This window comes from Dermacentor andersoni, chromosome 9 (assembly GCF_023375885.2).
Source record: "Dermacentor andersoni chromosome 9, qqDerAnde1_hic_scaffold, whole genome shotgun sequence".
NCBI classification, from domain to species: domain Eukaryota; kingdom Metazoa; phylum Arthropoda; class Arachnida; order Ixodida; family Ixodidae; genus Dermacentor; species Dermacentor andersoni.
The window spans coordinates 99,610,990-99,630,523 of record NC_092822.1 but is presented as its reverse complement, the minus strand read 5'-3'; the positions used below and the strand labels follow the sequence as shown (position 1 = coordinate 99,630,523).

Below are 19,534 nucleotides of genomic sequence, written 5' to 3'. Positions count from 1 at the left end.
GCCTCGCCGACGCGCGCCTCCGCTTCCGCGCACTGACATGAAAATCATTATCCGCCCGACCCCGAGCCTCATAGTTCGAAAACTACAGACCCACCAGGTAGCCAAGGCGATCGTCCAAGCCACCGGAGGTGCGCCGACCTGCAAGGACTTCATCGTCCGCCTGGGACACGGCTCGAACATCATCATCGTGAGCACCCCTCACGAGGCCACGGCGCCCACCCTCATGAAAATTATAAGCCTCACCTTTCACGGACGATCACACCCTGTGAAGGTGTATCTATCAACACCCGAGGGCCTGCTTAAAGGTGTCGTACACGGCATCGACGCAGACACCGGCGAAGAAGAGCTTACGGCGAATGCTCGGGTCCGCATACATGGAGTCCGCATCGTGCGGGCCCGTATGCTCGGACAATCCCAGACAGCCCTGCTCTACTTCGAGGGACCCCAGGTGCCTGGATTTGTGTACTACTACGGAAGGGAGTTGCCTTGCCGAGACTACCAGCCGACAAGGCAGTTCGGCTCCATCTGTAGAATCACCGGACACCGACCAGACGTCTGCCCCAACCCAACGGTTCGTGCGTGCAACGTTTGCAACCACATTACCCCGACGCCGGACACACTTGTGTTCCGAAGTGCGCCCTGTGCGGAGGGGCCCATCTCACGGCCGCAACAGAGTGCAACAACAAGCTCAAGCGCATTCCACTCAGATGGAAGCCTGTCTCCACCACCACACCCAAAACCCAACGACAGCCCCGCCCGGTCACTCAGTCGACCAAGGCGGCTGACCTTAGCCCACGATGGTTCAGCGCCGTGCGGGAAGACTCCGACTACTCCGAGTCTCCGAGCATCTACGGATCCTGGTCCGGTTCCAACCCAAAGTTCAGGTCCCGCTCCTGCTCTCGCCCCCGGTCACACTTTCGATCGCCCAGACGGCGGTCTCGGTCGACGCCCAAACAAGGACAGCAGGCAGCACCAGCCACCGCGGCACTCAAAGACAAGGGGCCCCAGCAACACCACCGAAAGACCAAGGAAGCCTCACTCAAGAGGACTACCACCAAAGAACACGAGGTAAGCTGGGCAGCAGTAGCCTCCCCCTCGTATAAAAGACCACAGACGCCACCATCTGTTGAATTGGAACAGGAACTCGCCACCATGCGCGCGCAGATACAAACACTGACAGAAGAATACAGACAACTCAAACAACAAGTGATACAGCTCCCACAAATACCACAAGAGATGGCTCCACACAAGGACATCATTCACCTACAAACCCTTGTCGATGCCATCCGCGCCCAGATGCGAGTCTTCATGGACGCTACACGTGCCCAGTTGGAACAAATAACACAGACTGCAATACAACGCACAGATGCAGCAATAAAACACATGGAAGCCACTGTAGACAGCAAGGTACGAAAGACGAAAACTACGAAAGACGCTACGACAGAACCTTTACAAGGCCGTACCTGTAGCAGCACCGAAGCAAATCGTAACATCACTGACCACAACGTCCAACAATGCCTAGACCATACAGGCCAGTCAAAGAAAACTTAGAAATTTGGCAATGGAACTGCCGCGGGTACCGGAGGAAGAAAGGGCTGCTTACACAATTGATCGCCCGTTCCTCAAAGCCACCGGGGGTCATAGCCCTACCAGAGCCCGGTACCCGACCAGCACTACATGGCTACGAAGAATACCACATAAGTCAAGACGACAAGTGGAAGGTAGCCACACCAGTAGACAGAAACATCACAACCATACAACCCAAACCCATAGACGACGTGGACATACTACATGTACTTCTCGAAATAATATACAAAGGCAACCAGAAAGAGAGTGCCTTCGTCCTCAACAATTATTGCTCCCCCCCCCCCCCAGCCAAAGGCGGGCAAACATAGGAAATCTTTTTGGTGACATCCTCCACCTCGCTAAAGACAGTCCCCTGGTATCCATAGGTGACTTCAACGCTCACAACACGCTATGGGGGTACCAGAGGCAGGATTGGAAGGCTCTCCAGCTACAAACACTAATTTAACAGTGTCACCTCACACTCATCACAGACCCGAGTATACCGACGACAGAAGGCAACAGCGTAACACGCGACACTACTCCCGACTTCGCCTTCATCACTCAAACCACGCGAGCCGAATGGCTCAACACACTCGAAAACCTAGGCAGCGATCACTACATAGTAAACATAGCACTACAGACTGGACGCCTACGCAGGCAGATCGACACAACTAAACTCACTGACTGGCGAAAAATCAGGGAAGCCCAAGAACAGGACGCCGACACAATCACGAACCTGGAAGACTGGTGCGACAACCTCCGTCGACATAAACAACGCCACACAAAGGAAATCGCCAGAACGGAAGAGACCCCAGAGGTGGAACCCCACTTACACACCTGTGGGATGCCAAACGGGGCCTTACCCGCCGCTCGAAAAACAGAAATGTAACACGAAACTGCAGACGCGCATAGCACAAATAACAGCCGAAACAGAAACATATGCCATGCAACTCGCCTCCGCGAACGGGTATAGATTCTGTGACTCCTTCGGTGGCACGCTGGGCACGGCCAAGACGAGGCACATCCTCAAAGCCATCCTGGACCCCTCCAAAACCAAAGGAGAAGGACAGAGGGCTCTGGAACGGACACTACACACCTATCCAGGCAGCCAACAAGACCTCATCGATACCGTCAAGACCAAATGCTATGGAGATCCCACTCCCACACAACCATGTAGAATACCCTGCACAGGACAACCCAACCCACCAATGGACGAACCTATCACCGAAAACGAATTGAGAGCAGCCATCGCAGCCACCACCCGTAACACAGCAGCGGGCACGGACCAAATCACGAATTCGATGATCAGAAACCTGAGCGACAAGTCTATCTCCGCACTCACGGCCTTTCTCAACCAACACTGGGAACGAGGTACGGTACCGGCGAGGTGGAAACACGCACGAATAATCATGATCCCTAACCCGGGCAAGAAATTGGCAATTGAAAACCTCAGACCCATATCGCTCACGTCCTGCCTCGGCAAGGTGTACGAAAAAATTATAAACACAAGACTACAGAGACACTTGGAAGATAACAAACACCTGCCGGACACCATGTTCGGTTTCCGCGCAGGCCTGTCAACACAAGATGTGCTACTCCAAATCAAGGCTGAAGTCCTCAGTAACGTTTCCCGCAGCGGCGAACAAGTCCTCCTAGCAATTGACATCAAAGGGGCTTTCGACAAAATCAGCCACCAAGGAATCCTAGAAGGGCTGGCCAACACCAACTGCGGCGAGTGAGCGTACAAGTATGTTCAGAGCTTCCTGAGCCACCGCACGGCGGAGCTGAAGATGGGAGAGATCTAGACTCCAGTGTACCACCCTCCCAACAAGGGCACACCACAAGGTGCTGTCATCTCTCCCACGCTGTTCAACGTTGCCCCGATCGGTCTCGCAAGCAAACTGCAGGACGTAGCATGTCGTCGGCATGCAATCTACGCAGACGATATAACACTCTGGACCACAACAGGGTCCCTCGTTGAAAAAGAAGAACGGCTGCAACTGCAGCAAATCTCATCCAAGAATACGTCAGCCAACGGGGTCTACAGTGCTCGCCCGAGAAATGAGAGCTCCTAGGAGTCTGGCGAGGCCGGGGTAACCACACAGTCCCCACAGACCCAACAAGAAGACTCGAGGTACGCCTCAATGGGGGTCTCATACTATAGAAGACATTGCTGAGGGTACTGGGCACGTGGCTGCAGTCCAACCAGCGGGCCACACACACCCTTACACTCCTCAAAACCAGTGTCAAGGCGATATCATGCATGATCTCCCGCGTAACATACAAGAACAGAGGCATGAAGGAAAGGGACACCCTCCGACTGGTCAGTAGCCTGGTGGTGAGCAGAATCACATACAGCCTGCCTTACTACCACCTCACACAGTCCGAGACAAAGCAGGCCGACATACTTTTGAGGGTGGCTTTCAAGACCACTCTCCGCCTGCCGATGAGTACATCGACTGAAAAATTATTGGCGCTAGGGTTGCACAACACCCTCAGCGAACTGACAGAAGCCCATTACGTCTCGCAACAACAGAGGCTTGCGCGGACTCGCGCGGGCCGGCAGGTCCTACAAACCTTGGGGTTCCCAGCAATAACAACACGAACTCAAGAAACCTGCTTGATACCTCGTCACGTCCAGGACAGGTTTCACGTTGCCCCGATACCAGGCAACATGGACCCTAACCTACACTCCGGCAGGAGGAGAGCAAGGGCCCAGTACATGGAGAAAGCGTTCAGGTTTAATACCACGGCCCGTTTTACGGACGCCGCCAAGTATGGGACGAACAACAAGGGCGCAGTTTCAGTGACATGCGACCACCGAGGCCACGTTACCTCCGCTGCATCGACTCGCCCCTGTACGATTACGGAAGCCGAAGAGCTAGCCATCGCGTTAGCCATCCGCGAGGGCCTACACGCAAACCAACCACTGAAGATCCTCACGGATTCCCAGCAGGCCTGCCGCCACTTCCTACAGGGTAGAATTGGAAGACCTGCTGCACAAGTGCTAGCCGGAATACTCAAGGAGGACCCTGAGGAGTTCACCACCCAAACCATCATCTGGATACCGGGCCACACTGGCATCACGGGCAACCTGCAAGCCTACAGAGTAGCTCGAGGATTCGCACATAACCGAACACTCATCACGCCGGCTGCAGAAGACCGGGACCCTGTCGACCTCGAATATTTAGCCATCGTGAACTACCACAGAGGGCGTCGCTTGCGATATCCACCACCCCATCGGAATCTAAAGACAGAAGATGCCGCTGCCTGGCGTAAGCTCCAGACAGGCACTTACACGAACCTACACATATTACATCGGATACACCCCACAGCCTACAGGGACGAATGCCCATGGTGTGGGGCCACACCAACCCTATACCACATTACGTGGGAGTGCGCGCTACGCAACATATAACAACCAGACACGAACACCACGAGGGAGCAATGGGAGCCACTGCTGTCCAGCTCGGCCCTCGACGACCAGCTCAAGCTGATAAAGAGAGCTGAGAAGATGGCAAGAGCCAGCGTAGCCCTGGACTAAGGGCCCCAATCATTAGCAGTTTTTCTGATTATTTTTTAATAAAGTTCTATCTATCTATCTATCTATCTATCTATCTATCTATCTATCTATCTATCTATCTATCTATCTATCTATCTATCTATCTATCTATCTATCTACCCCTCTATCTACCCATCTATCTATCTATCTGTCTATCTATCTATCTATCTATCTATCTATCTATCTATCTATCTATCTATCTATCTATCTATCTATCTACCCATCTATCTACCCATCTATCTACCCATCTATCTACCTATCTATCTATCTATCTATCTATCTATCTATCTATCTATCTATCTATCTATCTATCTATCTATCTATCTATCTATCTATCTATCTATCTATCTATCTATCTATCTATCTATCTATCTAGAAATATAGAAAATTGGGCCTTATAAAATGCGCACTTGTCTAAGTAAACTTTGAACGTCATCATAAGCGTATCTTTATGTCCACTGCTGGACGTAGGCCTCTTGCAGCGATCTCCGATTGCGCCTGACTTGCGCTAGCTTATTCCAAGTTGCATCTGCAAATTTTCCTAAATTCCTCACTCCATCTAACGTTCTGCCGACCCCGACTGCGCTCCTCTTTACTTTGGCACTCTTTCTGTGACACTAGAAGTCTACCGGTTATCTGCCCCATGAACTGCTAATCTGTATTTTTTTCTCTTAATGTCAACTGGAATATCGGCTACCCCAATTTTCTCTCTGAACCACACAGCTATCTTCTATCTTACTGTCTTTTAACGTTAAGCCTCACGTTTGCCGTTCCTTAACGCTTTGCGTGACGCTTAATCGTTATCGAGCTTCTTTCCGACTTCTTAGTTTCTAGAATAGAATTCAATAATTGTACAATTTTTTTTAACGACAGCACTAAGTTCTAGAACTGTGCTTAAACAGCGCGATTGAAACAATCACGCACAGAGAAGCACATACCACGGAACAAGCGTTGACTACCACGTAGGTTATGATTCGGTAATGCCTGCCGTATGCACTCCAACCGATTTTTATTCTTCTGGGAGTTTCCTTCAAAACATCAGGGTCCCCTGTGTGTAAGTGGCATAGTTAACAGTACTCGTACACAGATTTTAGAGGCTGACTGGCGATGCCGAATTCGTGTTCCCTTGCCATGCTACTGGACATTACCTTTGTCTTCTCCATATTGGTCTTCAACCCTTCTTTTACACTTTCTCAGTTAAGGCCATGTTATCTGCAAGCCGAAGGTTGTTGAGTTATTCGACCTTCATCCTCCCTTCTAATGCACCCCAGTGTGATACTTCTAAGCATGCAGTGAATTACATTGGAGACATTGTGTCTCCTTACCTCATCCCTTTCGTGATAGATGTGCTCCCGCTTTCCTTGTGAAGAATAAAGGTTCTGTGGAGACTATGGAGCTGTGTAACACTTTCTGTTTTAGCGTCAGTAAAAACGGGCCTGTCTTGCCCAGACATAATACTTTCCAGAAGAAGCAATAAAAGGAAGACACACTCACGGCTCCACGGGCGGTACTCCAGCTGTGTTATTTACCGTGCAAACCCACGAAGAAGTAGAAAAAAAAACACGCATGCGCAAGCTAACACGCTTGTACACCCTGCGCATGCGCGTTTTTGCATATTTATTCATGAAGCAAATATGTCTTTTAGCAAATACCAACCGGGCCAAGAAGCTCTCTTGTCTGGTGGACAGATTAGCATTTAAAAGGTGTTGCAGAACATATTCTATAGTACTTACGGAAACAATATTGCGCAGGCTTGGCGCGAAAGCAGCGATGACGAATCTTCATCAACCGGTCTCTGGAATTTATTACACACACGTACGAGGAACGTTTTACTTTTAGGAATAAGTTACAATTTGTTGGGGAGTAGATAGAGGTGACCCAATATATAGCATAAGTTTAAGCTTTTACTACAACCAGAGGATAGAAAATTAGGCAGCCTAGTGTGAAAATATGCAACGTGTAATAAGTAAATAAATTCCTGTAAACCTCACGAGAAAGCACACCTTATAAACGAGCACATATATTAAGACCATATGCACCACATACAGACAAATCTGATGTTTGGAAAAAACCTTTCCAACAGAATTCCTGTTGAAACTACCACCACAACAGAAAAGAAGGCAAAATAGCAAAAGTTGAGCAAATTCTTAGGGCTATATGAAGCGTCCGGAAGCTTACGCTGCTAATGTAACGACTGTGGGACACTTTTTAAGTTGTTTTTACTTTTTCCTAAGTTTTGCATACGCCCTCTCAAAGTTTGTGTTGTCATTTAGCTGCTTAACGCCTTGTTTCGAATGCTTGCCTTAAGCTCTTTTCTCATTTTGTTTGGTCTACTTCGCTATCAGCCTAGGGTGCCCAATTCCCCCGTGGGTACGAGCCACGTTTTGAGGCAACAACAACAACAGCAGCATGTTAGAAAAAGTTGGTAGGGGGCAGACACAGGTAGAGGGAAACTGTGCTGTCCGCTTCGTGGTTTTCGTTTTCGTTTCAGCACGCCTTTTTTCTTTATTATAAAAAATAAGGAATTACTACTTAGTTAAAATACGTCACCCTATGGTCACATAGAGAAAAAATACACAGTGAACAAGCAGAATAATACAAACGCTCAAGTAATGCTCAACGCCTTGAGTTCAAAGCTGTTCCACCATACAGATGGTGCCATTCCACTGAAGCCAATGAGTTAATAAATAATAATAAAGTATGGGTTTTTACGTGCCAAAACTACAATCTTGTTATGCGACACGCCGTAGTGGGGGACTCCGGAAATCTGGACCACCTGGGGTACATTATTATGCACCTAAGTCTAAGTACATGGGTGTTTTCGCCTTCCTCCGCCATGAGAATGCGGCCGCCATGGTCGGGATTCCATCCCACGAACTCGTGCTTAGCAGCCCAACACCATAGCCACAAAAAACCACCGCGGATAATAAGTTAATGGATATGGGTAATATTTCTTTACCACGCAATCAGCAACTTGACGGCAGTTCTTTCTACAGCAACTTTCTTTTTTACAATACTCGCCTACATTGTCTACCCGAACGTGATGCCCTACTTAATTGGGTAACGGTGACAACTGTCCAACCATTAACTTTCCGTAGTGTTTTAGGCTTATGCACGCGTAATAAGCCTAGCCCTCAAAATTTTGGCCAGTGGCCATCGCTTGTATTATTGTTATGGCTGTTCTTATCAGCGTAGACATGAACCATGTGCGGCAGCTTTCAATTACAATTTGGTATCTCTTGTTCAGAAGGTGCTTGGGCTATAAAAAGTGATTCTTCTGAAGAGGTGAAGTGCCTCCGAGCCCTGTATATATGACTCATACCTCACATGGCTATACTGCCTCGGCATGTACCGGAGCACTTCATTGTGCTCGTACATATAAAAGAAGGAAATAAGAGGCACACTCCGTGGTTCCGAACTTTTCGAAAAATTGATAAAGTCTGGCATCAGCAGGGTTGACTTGACACATCCTATGAACACAACAGATGACTCTTTTATGTTTCGAAAATCTAACTGAAGCATATCGACCCTCATGTTGTAAGAAACCAGCAACTTAAACCTTTCACGAAGGAGAGCTTTGGATTAACTGTAGTCAAGCTGAACGAAATTGCACCTGTGCTTTGGCATTATTGTTGATCATGCAAAGAAATCTATGCGGAGAAAATACAAGCAAAAATACTAAAATACACCGCATCCATTAAGAACTGCCACATCGTGGCGTACTCGTATAGAAAGAAGTGAAGTATTTAAGCTATACGTAGCCTGGATTACTATCGTACACTGAATGGCAGTCTTTCTTCAGGTGCACTCCGATAAGTTAATAGAAATTTAATGTTCTTTTTACCACGTAGAAGACCCTGTAGGCTTTTGTGATGTTGAACACTCCTATATATTGGACTGAACGTTGCAAATTAAAAAAAAATAATTCTTCTCCTCAGAGAACTAATACCCAATCCTAGGAGAAAGCCGCCTAGAGAATATCTCAGACCAATGTCATAGACGTCCTGCATAGAAAAGCTAATAGAAAAACACATGGCACAGGGCAGTGGTTGCCTCAATTCAAGCGGGCTGCCCGCTTGCCAGCTGCGGAGGAAATTGCGGAGGAAGTGGAAATAGCACTTGCGCTCGCCTCCGCAACGGCCTGCGTCGTAATCATCACTCTAAACTGCACTTCATAACTTCGCTAAGGGAAAGGTCTCGAAAGTGGCGCTAAGCATCATGACTAGCATTCGCGGACCCGCCCACTCCTCCCTCCCGGGCAACGAAACCACACGCACCCTAGCTCGAGAGTTAGCGAGGCAAGCAGGGGCATGACCAACGTGGGGCCCGAGTGCGGAGAGAGACTCCATGGTCAAATATAATGAAATCACCAAATACTAGAGATTAGGGAGGCAGTATTTCCCCCCACCACACTCCTCATTAACTAAACAGCAGGCGAGAGCATGGCGCCGACAACAAACAGACACCTTCCCAAACCCGATCGCTTATACACATTGTTACCCAGAACTTTACTCGGATACATGTAAATACTTTATTCAGTCGGCGGACCTCAGACACATAATCTGGGCTTGCCCCAACATAGTCGAGGGGCCAAAGAACACATGTAAGAAAGAACGCGGAGCAGTGGGAGACCGCGCAGCTCAGCTCAGGCAGCGAGGGCCGAATACAAGTCATCGGGCAAGCCGAAGATGCCGCTAGGACCCAAGGGCTTCTAGCCGCCATATAAGGGAGGGGAGATAAACTCCTCTGACACTTGCCGTTTTCAAAAAAGGTTGTTTCATCATTATCATTTTGAGAGAAAAATAAAACATGACACATACACAGACATGGCACTGAAGTTATAAGAAATACACTGAATGTTACATGCCCAAATCTTGTGATGCCGGCTAGGTAAGTATCTAATAGATATCTTAAAGTCAGGATAAACAAACGTTCTCACCATCCTGAGTCCCCGGTAAGGCACCTTTTATTCCACGCAACTTGGCAACCACATATTGTTGCGAAGCATCGCTGAGCGATATTGCGTGGGAACACTGTTTAACATGGAACGTAAAGACGATAAGGCAAATCAGATAGCACCGCGACAATCACTACGTCTAAACGAACTCGGCGCGAGTGGGTCGAGTCAGAAACTGGACTAGCCGAGCAAGATGTGGCCAACTTTACGTGAAATCGCTTCTTATGGGTCTAGACAACAGCGGCACGCAGTGTCAAGCCGAGCCGTTAGCGTGTTTGAACAGGGCTCGCTAGTGTGTTTGAATAGAGCTTCTGGTTCCCGCAGCCGTCTGCAATAGCTCTATTTCATGGCTTTCGTCGTTGCATGGATGAGGTTGAAGCACAGTGCTTGTCCCTGCCTTATACTTACACCGTTACTGCTGTCGGTGCATAAAAACGCCGGCGCGTCAGTGGTCCAGTTCAAGTACTAATGATGGCTGGTATCACCCATACACGTTTACATGCACGCTGCAAATGGGTCGAGATAAGCCAACTTAACCCAAGCAGCCAGGATTATTCAGCCCCACTCGACGTTTGCTCAACACGACGCTATTATGTCTATATGAACTGGACAGGCGGGTTTAAGCCCCACAAACCTAATCGACTCGCTTCTATCCGATTCATATAAATGTCGTGAAGAATATTGTCTGTTTTCATTTGCCGCCGTCAGCGTTTGGTATGTCATACTGAAGTGCTTACCAGAGAGGCAGTTGGCCTTCTGATGACCAAGTCTTGAAGTTCAGACGCAACGAAGTTCCAGGTCACTGTCGCCGCGACAGTGAAACAGACAATTATGGTTTGCTCCAGGAGGCCGTTGGCTGACAGAATAATTCGCTATAAAAAAGAAGGTATGCCACAGCATATGTCTCTTTCTAAACCTATTTTTGTCGTTCGGAATATGCACTCCAAGTGGAAAATATTTTCAGCAGAAATAAAGCTAATTACAAGATTACGAATAAAATTTGCTTAAAAACCTCTCCCAGGCCAAATAAAAACATGTTACGATTGGTGCTTCTGTTGACGAGCAGAGAAATTGATGTTAAATTACAAAATAACGCGAAAGAAAGTTAGGCGATACAGATACTCTTCAATGCATAGGTTAATATATATAAAGTAAGGGTTCTCTTCGCTTAGTTTAACCACTCCAAAATCACGAAAAGGAAAACAATTGGAATGCGATCATTTCGTTTTATATTGTAGCAATTTCTCTACGATCTGCAAACATCCTGGTTAGGTCAGACGGTAGAGCGACCACCCGGGAAAGGCATCGGTCCCGAGTTCAAATCCTGGACCCGGACGAATCTTTCTCCAACTGCGAGGTTTTCTCCCCAAGAAACCCGTATGGATTTCTTTGGTAGCTCCTTCCTACAAGACGAGTGGATGTAAACTTGTCCCTCTCGTGAACTTGCCTCCATCTAGCAGGCTTGCGCAGAACTGATTTGCCGTTTCATTGTACTGTTCATGATGGACGCTGACCGTGGCGCGTTCCCCCCCCCCCCCCCCCATCTCGTATCGTTTACAGCAAATCTTTTGAGGGAAGCTCCGTAACCGTTTTTGTTTGACGGTGTATTCCGGCATGCGGCAATGTTCTCTGTAATATGTACCAATCAAAGGACTGCTGGCAACGCAACCTGCGTCGGCGTCCCGAATTCCCGATTTGAACCTTAATAATCAATGACAGTAAAATAAAAGGTTCCTTACGTATGCCTCACTCGGACAGATAACTTTTCTTGCGCCGTTCTTAAGCCTACAATCCGTAACGTTTGCTCCTCACTTCGCCCTGTACCCTCTCCACGTTGTATGTCAAGCAGCAGTTCTTTACAGTTTCGGAGGCGAGAGTTGATGAGGTGGTCCAAAAACGCAGCCTGACCGGGAGCACCCAACCTTTCGTATGACCCGGACGCCAGCGATGATTAGTCGCTAGAAGAAAGGGTCAACACACACCTAGTAATTTCTAACATCCTGAGAAGGGACTTGTGCAACTTCGCTGTCTTTGATTTATCAGGTGCTCCAGACTCTTCCCATTTTTTTCCTTTCTTCTCCATTATCCGCGGGTCAGTTTGTCCCTCTAGTCAGCGAGTTCAGTGAATTGCTTCTATTGCACCAATTTCGGCGAGCATAGAGCCCCGCCTCTTCGGGTACTGCGCACGCTGCAGCCACGAAAACGCTTCTCTTCTGACAGCTCATCCAGGAATAGCTGTCTTCGATCTATGACGATAGTTTACCCCTTGAGTTGTGTTCAGAATGCTGAGTTAAAGAGCCTGTCATCTTTCAGCGCTGCCCTACCAGTCCGGGCCACATTGAACCGAGGCGAACAGGGACAGAGATTACACCACTCTTTGGCATTTGGGCCCCTTGGCTACTAGGCGCGTTCGCGACCCTGCGGCAGGCTGTGTTTGATGCAGCACTGCTCCAAAGTACTTCATTGAACGCACAGTTTCTGAATTTTCTTTAGTCCGCGGCTGAAATAGTGTGCGTCCTAGACTATGAAAGCCTGTGATCTTTTCTGGGACAGCAAATTGATGGTGAGAGTGTAATAAGTGGCTTACATTTTCTTCTCTTTATTGCGTTAGAAATAGGAGTGTGAAAGTGCGAAGTGACTACTTGTGTGGCGTGTGGGATGCCAGTCAAATGGTAGAGATACTCACAGGGTGTTTTTTTTTTCTTTGTTAACAGGTTATTTAAAATTATCCTGGGGTAGCGGCGCATGTGGGTGTTTTTCACATAGATTTTATACGACGTGGGCCGCATTAAAGGCCATAATGTAACCCACACAACATATCTATATATAAAGAAAATGCACTAATTACTTCCTAAACCAGGACATTTATGGCTATTGTTTATATAGCAGAGAGGGGTGTTGCCGTTCTTAAACACCAAGCCAATTCTTTAAAGGTTTAAAATCCGCGCACAGTTTGAGATATCAATTTTGAAACTTGGCCCTTCTACAAAGAATATGCGGGAACTAAGCGCGCAAGAAGCACCGGAATTCCAGCTCCGCATTCTCGTCATAGGGATGCACCCAGTATCCAAATTTACGTCTTAAGTTTGAATGAAAATTGAATGACATTTTGTGCGACTTTCCTTTTGGGAGAGGTTTGATGCAGCGCTCGTAATGTAATCTTTGTGTGAAAATGCTACCTCCGTTGCTGTCAGTGCAATTTAGAAAACTGTGTTAACAATAAAAAACGGACCCTGCATATGTACATTGGAACTGATAATGGCCTGTTCGGACTACGCTCAGTAAGTTGCACTTCGCTCCTCGAAGAGGCCAGACGTGTGTCGAATGAGCTCCTGAACAACACTGCAATGTGGGGAACAATTTAAATCATGGACCCGGTACATAAGATAGGTGCCACGTAATGCTGGCGCATTACTCTCGCCTTTACCGGTAAATTGCCTCACTTAATTTCATTCCTACAAATTTATTGTGATTTTTTTATTATCATTGTTATTTTCGGCAATCACTTTTGTTTATTTTCCTCCTAAAGTTATTTACGGAGTTATTGAAGTGTCCATCCTGTACGTCTAATTGAGAATACGGTTCTGTATCTCAAATATCAACGCTGCGAATGATATTGAAGGTGCACGTAGGAGCAACTGTCGCTGGCACTGTCACTGTATATCGATTGCGGCTAGTTCTACTTCAGCCAACATTCGTCATATATTCACAAGTGTTACTCTCACTTTCATCTTGTTTTCTTGGCGTGCAAAGCCATACGAAGGAATATATTTATCCTCAAAGAGTAAAAATAGCCTCAAGCATACGGGCCCGAAAGACCGGGCCACACGATGGCTTACTTGGTTGTTACAATTGTAGCACATACAGACAAGGATGCAAGAAGGCACATAAAAGACACGCTAGTGTCTGACTGCGCAGGTGTCTGCGTCTTTCATGTGCCTTCTTGCGTTCTCCTCTGTACGCGCTACAAAAGTGCTCCTACACTCTTAGACAAATGTAAATCCTTTAGGGTGTATATCTGCCACACAACAATAATCGCCATCTGTCTTGCTTGCGTTTGCTTTCTTGAAAATGCTGCGCTTGCTACGTTCCTGCCGGCAATGTTATGTCATGCTGATAACGCGCATGCCGTTCGTGACATGGAAGTACCGGGCTCGCAGTGTTAAAGAGAGGAAATGCGGCCAAGGCTGATGACTATTTTCGCTGTGTGGCAAGATACGACCTAAAGGGTGTAATTTTGCTTAAGTGTGTAGATGATATACCAACAAGCTCGCAGCGTAACATTGCAAATGAGAGTCTAACATAGCACTTCAATACCTGTTGACCATGGCGCATGCACAAAGCGACTGAAAACTACCCTTACCCCATCCTACCCAACCCAACGTCTGCCCGCCAGAATCTGTCTTTGTTTCGCCCTCCCAACCATAACATGTGAGCCACTGTGCCATATCCAGAGTTGACGTCTCGCAGTCATCGACATCGTGTCGTTTTGGCTGCCGTTTTCATATTGCTGTAGACCGTAACCATTGATCTGTCACCGTAGTCGTGACGTGAAATTACTTTCTTCGTGCCTTCATCATCATTGTCATCACCACTGCCGCTGTTCTTTTTTCCTTTTCCCGTGGCCACCTTAGTGCTCTCGTCGTAGTCACCAAGTCATCGATGTCTTTCGTCGTCATCCCCGTTGTCCCGATGCGGCCGGTATCGAGTCGTCATCTACCCAGTTGCCTCTGTTTACAGTACATAAGATCTAGCTTTAACTTAGGAGCTCCTATTTAAATACATGAAAACGTACGATCCGTTTTTCTTGTCATTTCCTGCACCGATTTTCTTGAGGTCTGTGGCGTTTAAAAGAAAGAGTTAAATTCCAACCTAGTGTACGTAGCAGATTTTTCATTTACGCAGCAATTTTCTTATTGTAGGAAGTCGGAAAAGATAAGAAAGCTGAGGCATTAGGCTTGCAACTGTGTAACTTACCAAAAGTCAATTACCAGAACTGTGGGGCGGCAAAATTCGAGGGACGACAGAAGCAACATATGCGGCGCTGTCATCCCTCGTATTTTGCTGCACCACAATTTTGGTAATTATTCATTCATGCACGAACTGACCCGCCAGCATGTTTTATCGAACCTAACAATAGAAAACATCACAGCTGTGCAAGTTATACTCACCGAAATATCTGAAGTAAACAAAATCAATGTAGTTATTGCTCTGAATCCTACAACGAAGTTGTCAGTACGACATTTGCAACTCCAGCAAAAACGTAACGTTTTACGTTTTTACGTAAGCACTATTACTATATATTAAATTTGCCCGCTCAGATGTCCTAAAAAGTGAAGTGTGCAGAGCAGTGTTAGCTGTTTTTGGCGCAGACTTACGAATTTCTAAACATTGCATTTGTGTTTTAGCAAAACTGCGAATAACAGGTAGAAATAATGTTTTTTTTTTAATTTACCAATTTCTGGCAGCCTTCCTAAACGCTTTGAAGCCCTAAGGCAGAATGTTGCTTCCACAGTTATCAGTGTCTAGCTTTCGCTCTTAGACGGCACAAACTTTATTTACAAATCGGTCGCGCGATTGTGTAATGAGAGCATTTCAGCGTTTCACGTTTGCTTCAAGGGCCCCACCCCGTGTCGCAGAAAATCCGGCGTCGGCGTCCGGTGTCCCGGGTCGACCGCCGCTTCGGACATAATCATTCGCATCCACACATACAAAACCACGCAGGCCCTCCGTGTAGCCCAAGGAAGTTACTGAAGTAATTGAATTTCTCAATGTAAAATGCGTCAACGAACTCTAGAGTACGACACACACACAACTTGCAGACATGACAGAGTCTGATTGTAATTTGAATATACGAGAAAACATGATTCTGTTACGCGGAAACTCAAACACAATTCCTTTTTTAACGCGATAGCGTTTTCCTGCTGCCATTTGAAGTGTGGCCCCCTAGGTTCCTTGCACACCGTCAGAAACAGAAACACAAAGCTCGCCTTCGTGCATAGCGTTCGCCGCCAGCGTTTCCTGGTAAACATTCCGGATACATAAGCTGTAGTTGCCGAGAAGCGTGAGAAGCACTCGGGGTTCTTTAAGCGCTATCGCGCTCCACTCTTAAAGGCGAAGCTGAAGCGTACCCCTCTTAGTGCATCGGTTTTAACAGCCCTCTAAAGCTTTCCTGCTGTCTAGCGCAAGCTGGAGGTCACCCATCGTGAGATTTAATTTGCAGTGAAGTTAGAAGAAAGGCAAACTGAACATGTTTATAGACTGCTAACCTTTTCTTGAAAAAGTACCGTGAACTTCTGGAAGGCTTCTAACAAGCAGGCTGTTGACAATAGACCCAGCAGCGCCGCTATAAAGCCTGACGGTGGCAGGCAGCGGCGCCAGCGTCGCCACGCTATGAGGGCCAGTAAAACCTGCGATTAAAACAAAGATTAGCTGCAGGCTGGTGGACAATCGCTATCGAAATTCATATCCAGTCACAGTCGATCTATTCAAAAGACGGGAATCGCAATGCGGAAAGGGTTTAACATAACGCACTCACCCGGCCATATCATAAGAAGCCAACAAACAATGACACCAAGGACAACATAGGGGAAATTAGATGTGTTTAATAAATGAAATGAAGAAACGATAAATTAATGGAAATGAAAGTGGATGAAAAAACAACTTGCCGCAGGTGGGAACCGAACCCACAGCCTTCGCATTTCGCGTGCGATGCTCTACCAATTGAGCTACCGCGGCGCTGTTTCCCCATTCACTTTCTTGGGTATTTATCTGTCCGAGTAGAACCCTGGGAGTGTTAGCCAGCGCCACCACTCATAGACCTTCGCGGCGGACGTGGAACGTCCTTATTTTACCGCAGGCGTCACGAGAACGTGATCTTTTTGGGTGAAGGCAACTGGTCAATAAACCCACCCATGCTACCTGAAGGCATCAATGTCGCCGGATTCGAGACCCTCGTTATGTAATAAACGAGAAGAGAGGGGGTTGACCGAGGGACCCGATTTTTATTAGTCATATCATAAGAAGCCAACAAACAACAACAGGTGGGTTCGGTTCCCACCTGCGGCAAGTTGTTTTTTCATCCACTTTCATTTCCATTAATTTATCGTTTCTTCATTTCATTTATTAAACACATCTAATTTCCCCTATGTTGTCCTTGGTGTCATTGTTTGTTGGCTTCTTATGATATGACTAATAAAAATCGGGTCCCTCGGTCAACCCCCTCTCTTCTCGTTTATTACATAACGAGGGTCTCGAATCCGGCGACATTGATGCCTTCAGGTAGCATGCGTGGGTTTATTGACCAGTTGCCTTCACCCAAAAAGATCACGTTCTCGTGACGCCTGCGGTAAAATAAGGACGTTCCACGTCCGCCGCGAAGGTCTATAAGTGGTGGCGCTGGCTAACACTCCCAGGGTTCTACTCGGACACATAAATACCCAAGAAAGTGGATGGGGAAACAGCGCCGCGGTAGCTCAATTGGTAGAGCATCGCACGCGAAATGCGAAGGCTGTGGGTTCGGTTCCCACCTGCGGCAAGTTGTTTTTTCATCCACTTTCATTTCCATTAATTTATCGTTTCTTCATTTCATTTATTAAACACATCTAATTTCCCCTATGTTGTCCTTGGTGTCATTGTTTGTTGGCTTCTTATGATATGACTAATAAAAATCGGGTCCCTCGGTCAACCCCCTCTCTTCTCGTTTTTCACCCGGCCATATCACACTAACGGATTTTATTAACACCAATTATGTCAGACGAAGCTAGACGACTTGAGAGTAATTGGTACCGTAGTTCCAACAGAGGTACGAATGCTAAGACGGAAGCTTATGACACTCACTATAACTTAATGACGGCAGTACGATAGTTATACGAGTGCACAATTGCACATAAAAAATTCCGTCCATCATTGTGTATCATGTCTGTGTATCTCAATTTCGCCCATGCATTCCTACTGCACCAGTCAGCGTTTAATATTGGCATAATGTTTCGATAACTTAATGACACATAACGTATAGTGGGACGCAAACTCCTCTATACTGATGAACTGGCCGACTTGGTCGCCATACCTCTCGACGAAAAAAAAAAGAAAGGAAAAAAAGCGCAGGCCAATGTCACAAGCACGATGCATAGTCATCCCAACTAGTGGTACATGCGGTACACAAAAATACTGAAACGTGATTCAGCGTTTAGTTAAGGTCGACGGATGACTTCCTGGCTGATTTGGGAGTGAGAAGGGGCTGTATGAGCCGTACGACTTATTGTGAGAGCCGCGTTCAAGTGTCAACGTTTGATTAACGTCAGGAAGAGGTTAAATCACATTCCAAGTTTTTGTCGTCAGTATAACGGTGATGCAGTGACAGCGATGGAATGACGATGGCATTAGGACAAGGGATGACGACGAATGTGTGATGATAATGGCGCGATGATGGCTGTATTATGAAATCTGTATGACTACAATGGAGCGACAACGACGGCCTGACGAGAGTCGGATGACGTAGTTGGAGTGACGTTGCTGGCATGACTACGACGGCATCACGACGGCGGTGTGACAATGGAGGCATCATAGCGACTGACCTCGACGGCATGACAAGGGCGCCACAATCACAGTTGAATGACAACAGTGTGATTGCAATACAATGACGAAGAAAGATTAGTGTTAATGTAATGACGGAGGTGGTATGACGACAACAGCATGGCGATAATGAATCGCGTTACTGAAGTGATGACAATAATAAAATGACAGCCTGACGACCACAGCGCGACGACGATGGCGCGATGACGATGGCATTATGACGATGGCATGACGAGAGTCAGATGACAAAGATTAAATGAGGACGATGCAACGACCAGAATGGCATCATAATCCCGAACACATTACTTAGTGACCCAAGGTATTAAAAACATGGACCACTGGGTTTCAGTACAAAGTGTGGCGACAACAGCATGACGAGTCAGATCGCTAAGCTTGAAGGACGATAATTGAACGACCACGGCGGCGTCACTGCGGTGGTGTGAAAAATAATGCATGACGACTGCCTGATGGCAACGCTGGAATGAAGGCGATGCAACTACCACGACGGGCATTACGATCACGAGCCCATACCTACTAAACAGAGCTGTTAGACAACTTGGGCGACTGGGCCGGGCTAGTAGGCGTGACGATGATAGCATGTCCAAAGTTAGTAGACGAAGCTGGAAAGATTACAATGGAGCTACCCTGACGCCATCACGATTAGAAGCCCATACCTAGTGGCCCAAGCAGATAGACAACTTGGGCCACTGGGCCGGCATAAGAGGCTAGATAGATGCTCAAAAAGGCTGAAGTGAGCATGTAACATTATTCGGATTAACACGAAGCTTATAAGAAACTACCAGCGAAGTGGCTTATAGAACCCTTGCATGATGACCAAGTATGCAGATAATATTTGTGCAGATAAATTGTTAAAT

At 47.1% G+C, this 19,534-nt stretch overlaps 1 non-coding gene across 1 annotated transcript; it reads left to right on the top strand.

Annotated features, from left to right (window-relative positions):
- Nucleotides 1-17,549: 17,549 nt before the first annotated feature.
- On the top strand, nucleotides 17,550-17,622 carry TRNAS-CGA (transfer RNA serine (anticodon CGA)). Its single transcript has one exon. It is a non-coding gene; the product is annotated as a tRNA-Ser (tRNA).
- Nucleotides 17,623-19,534: the final 1,912 nt, after the last annotated feature.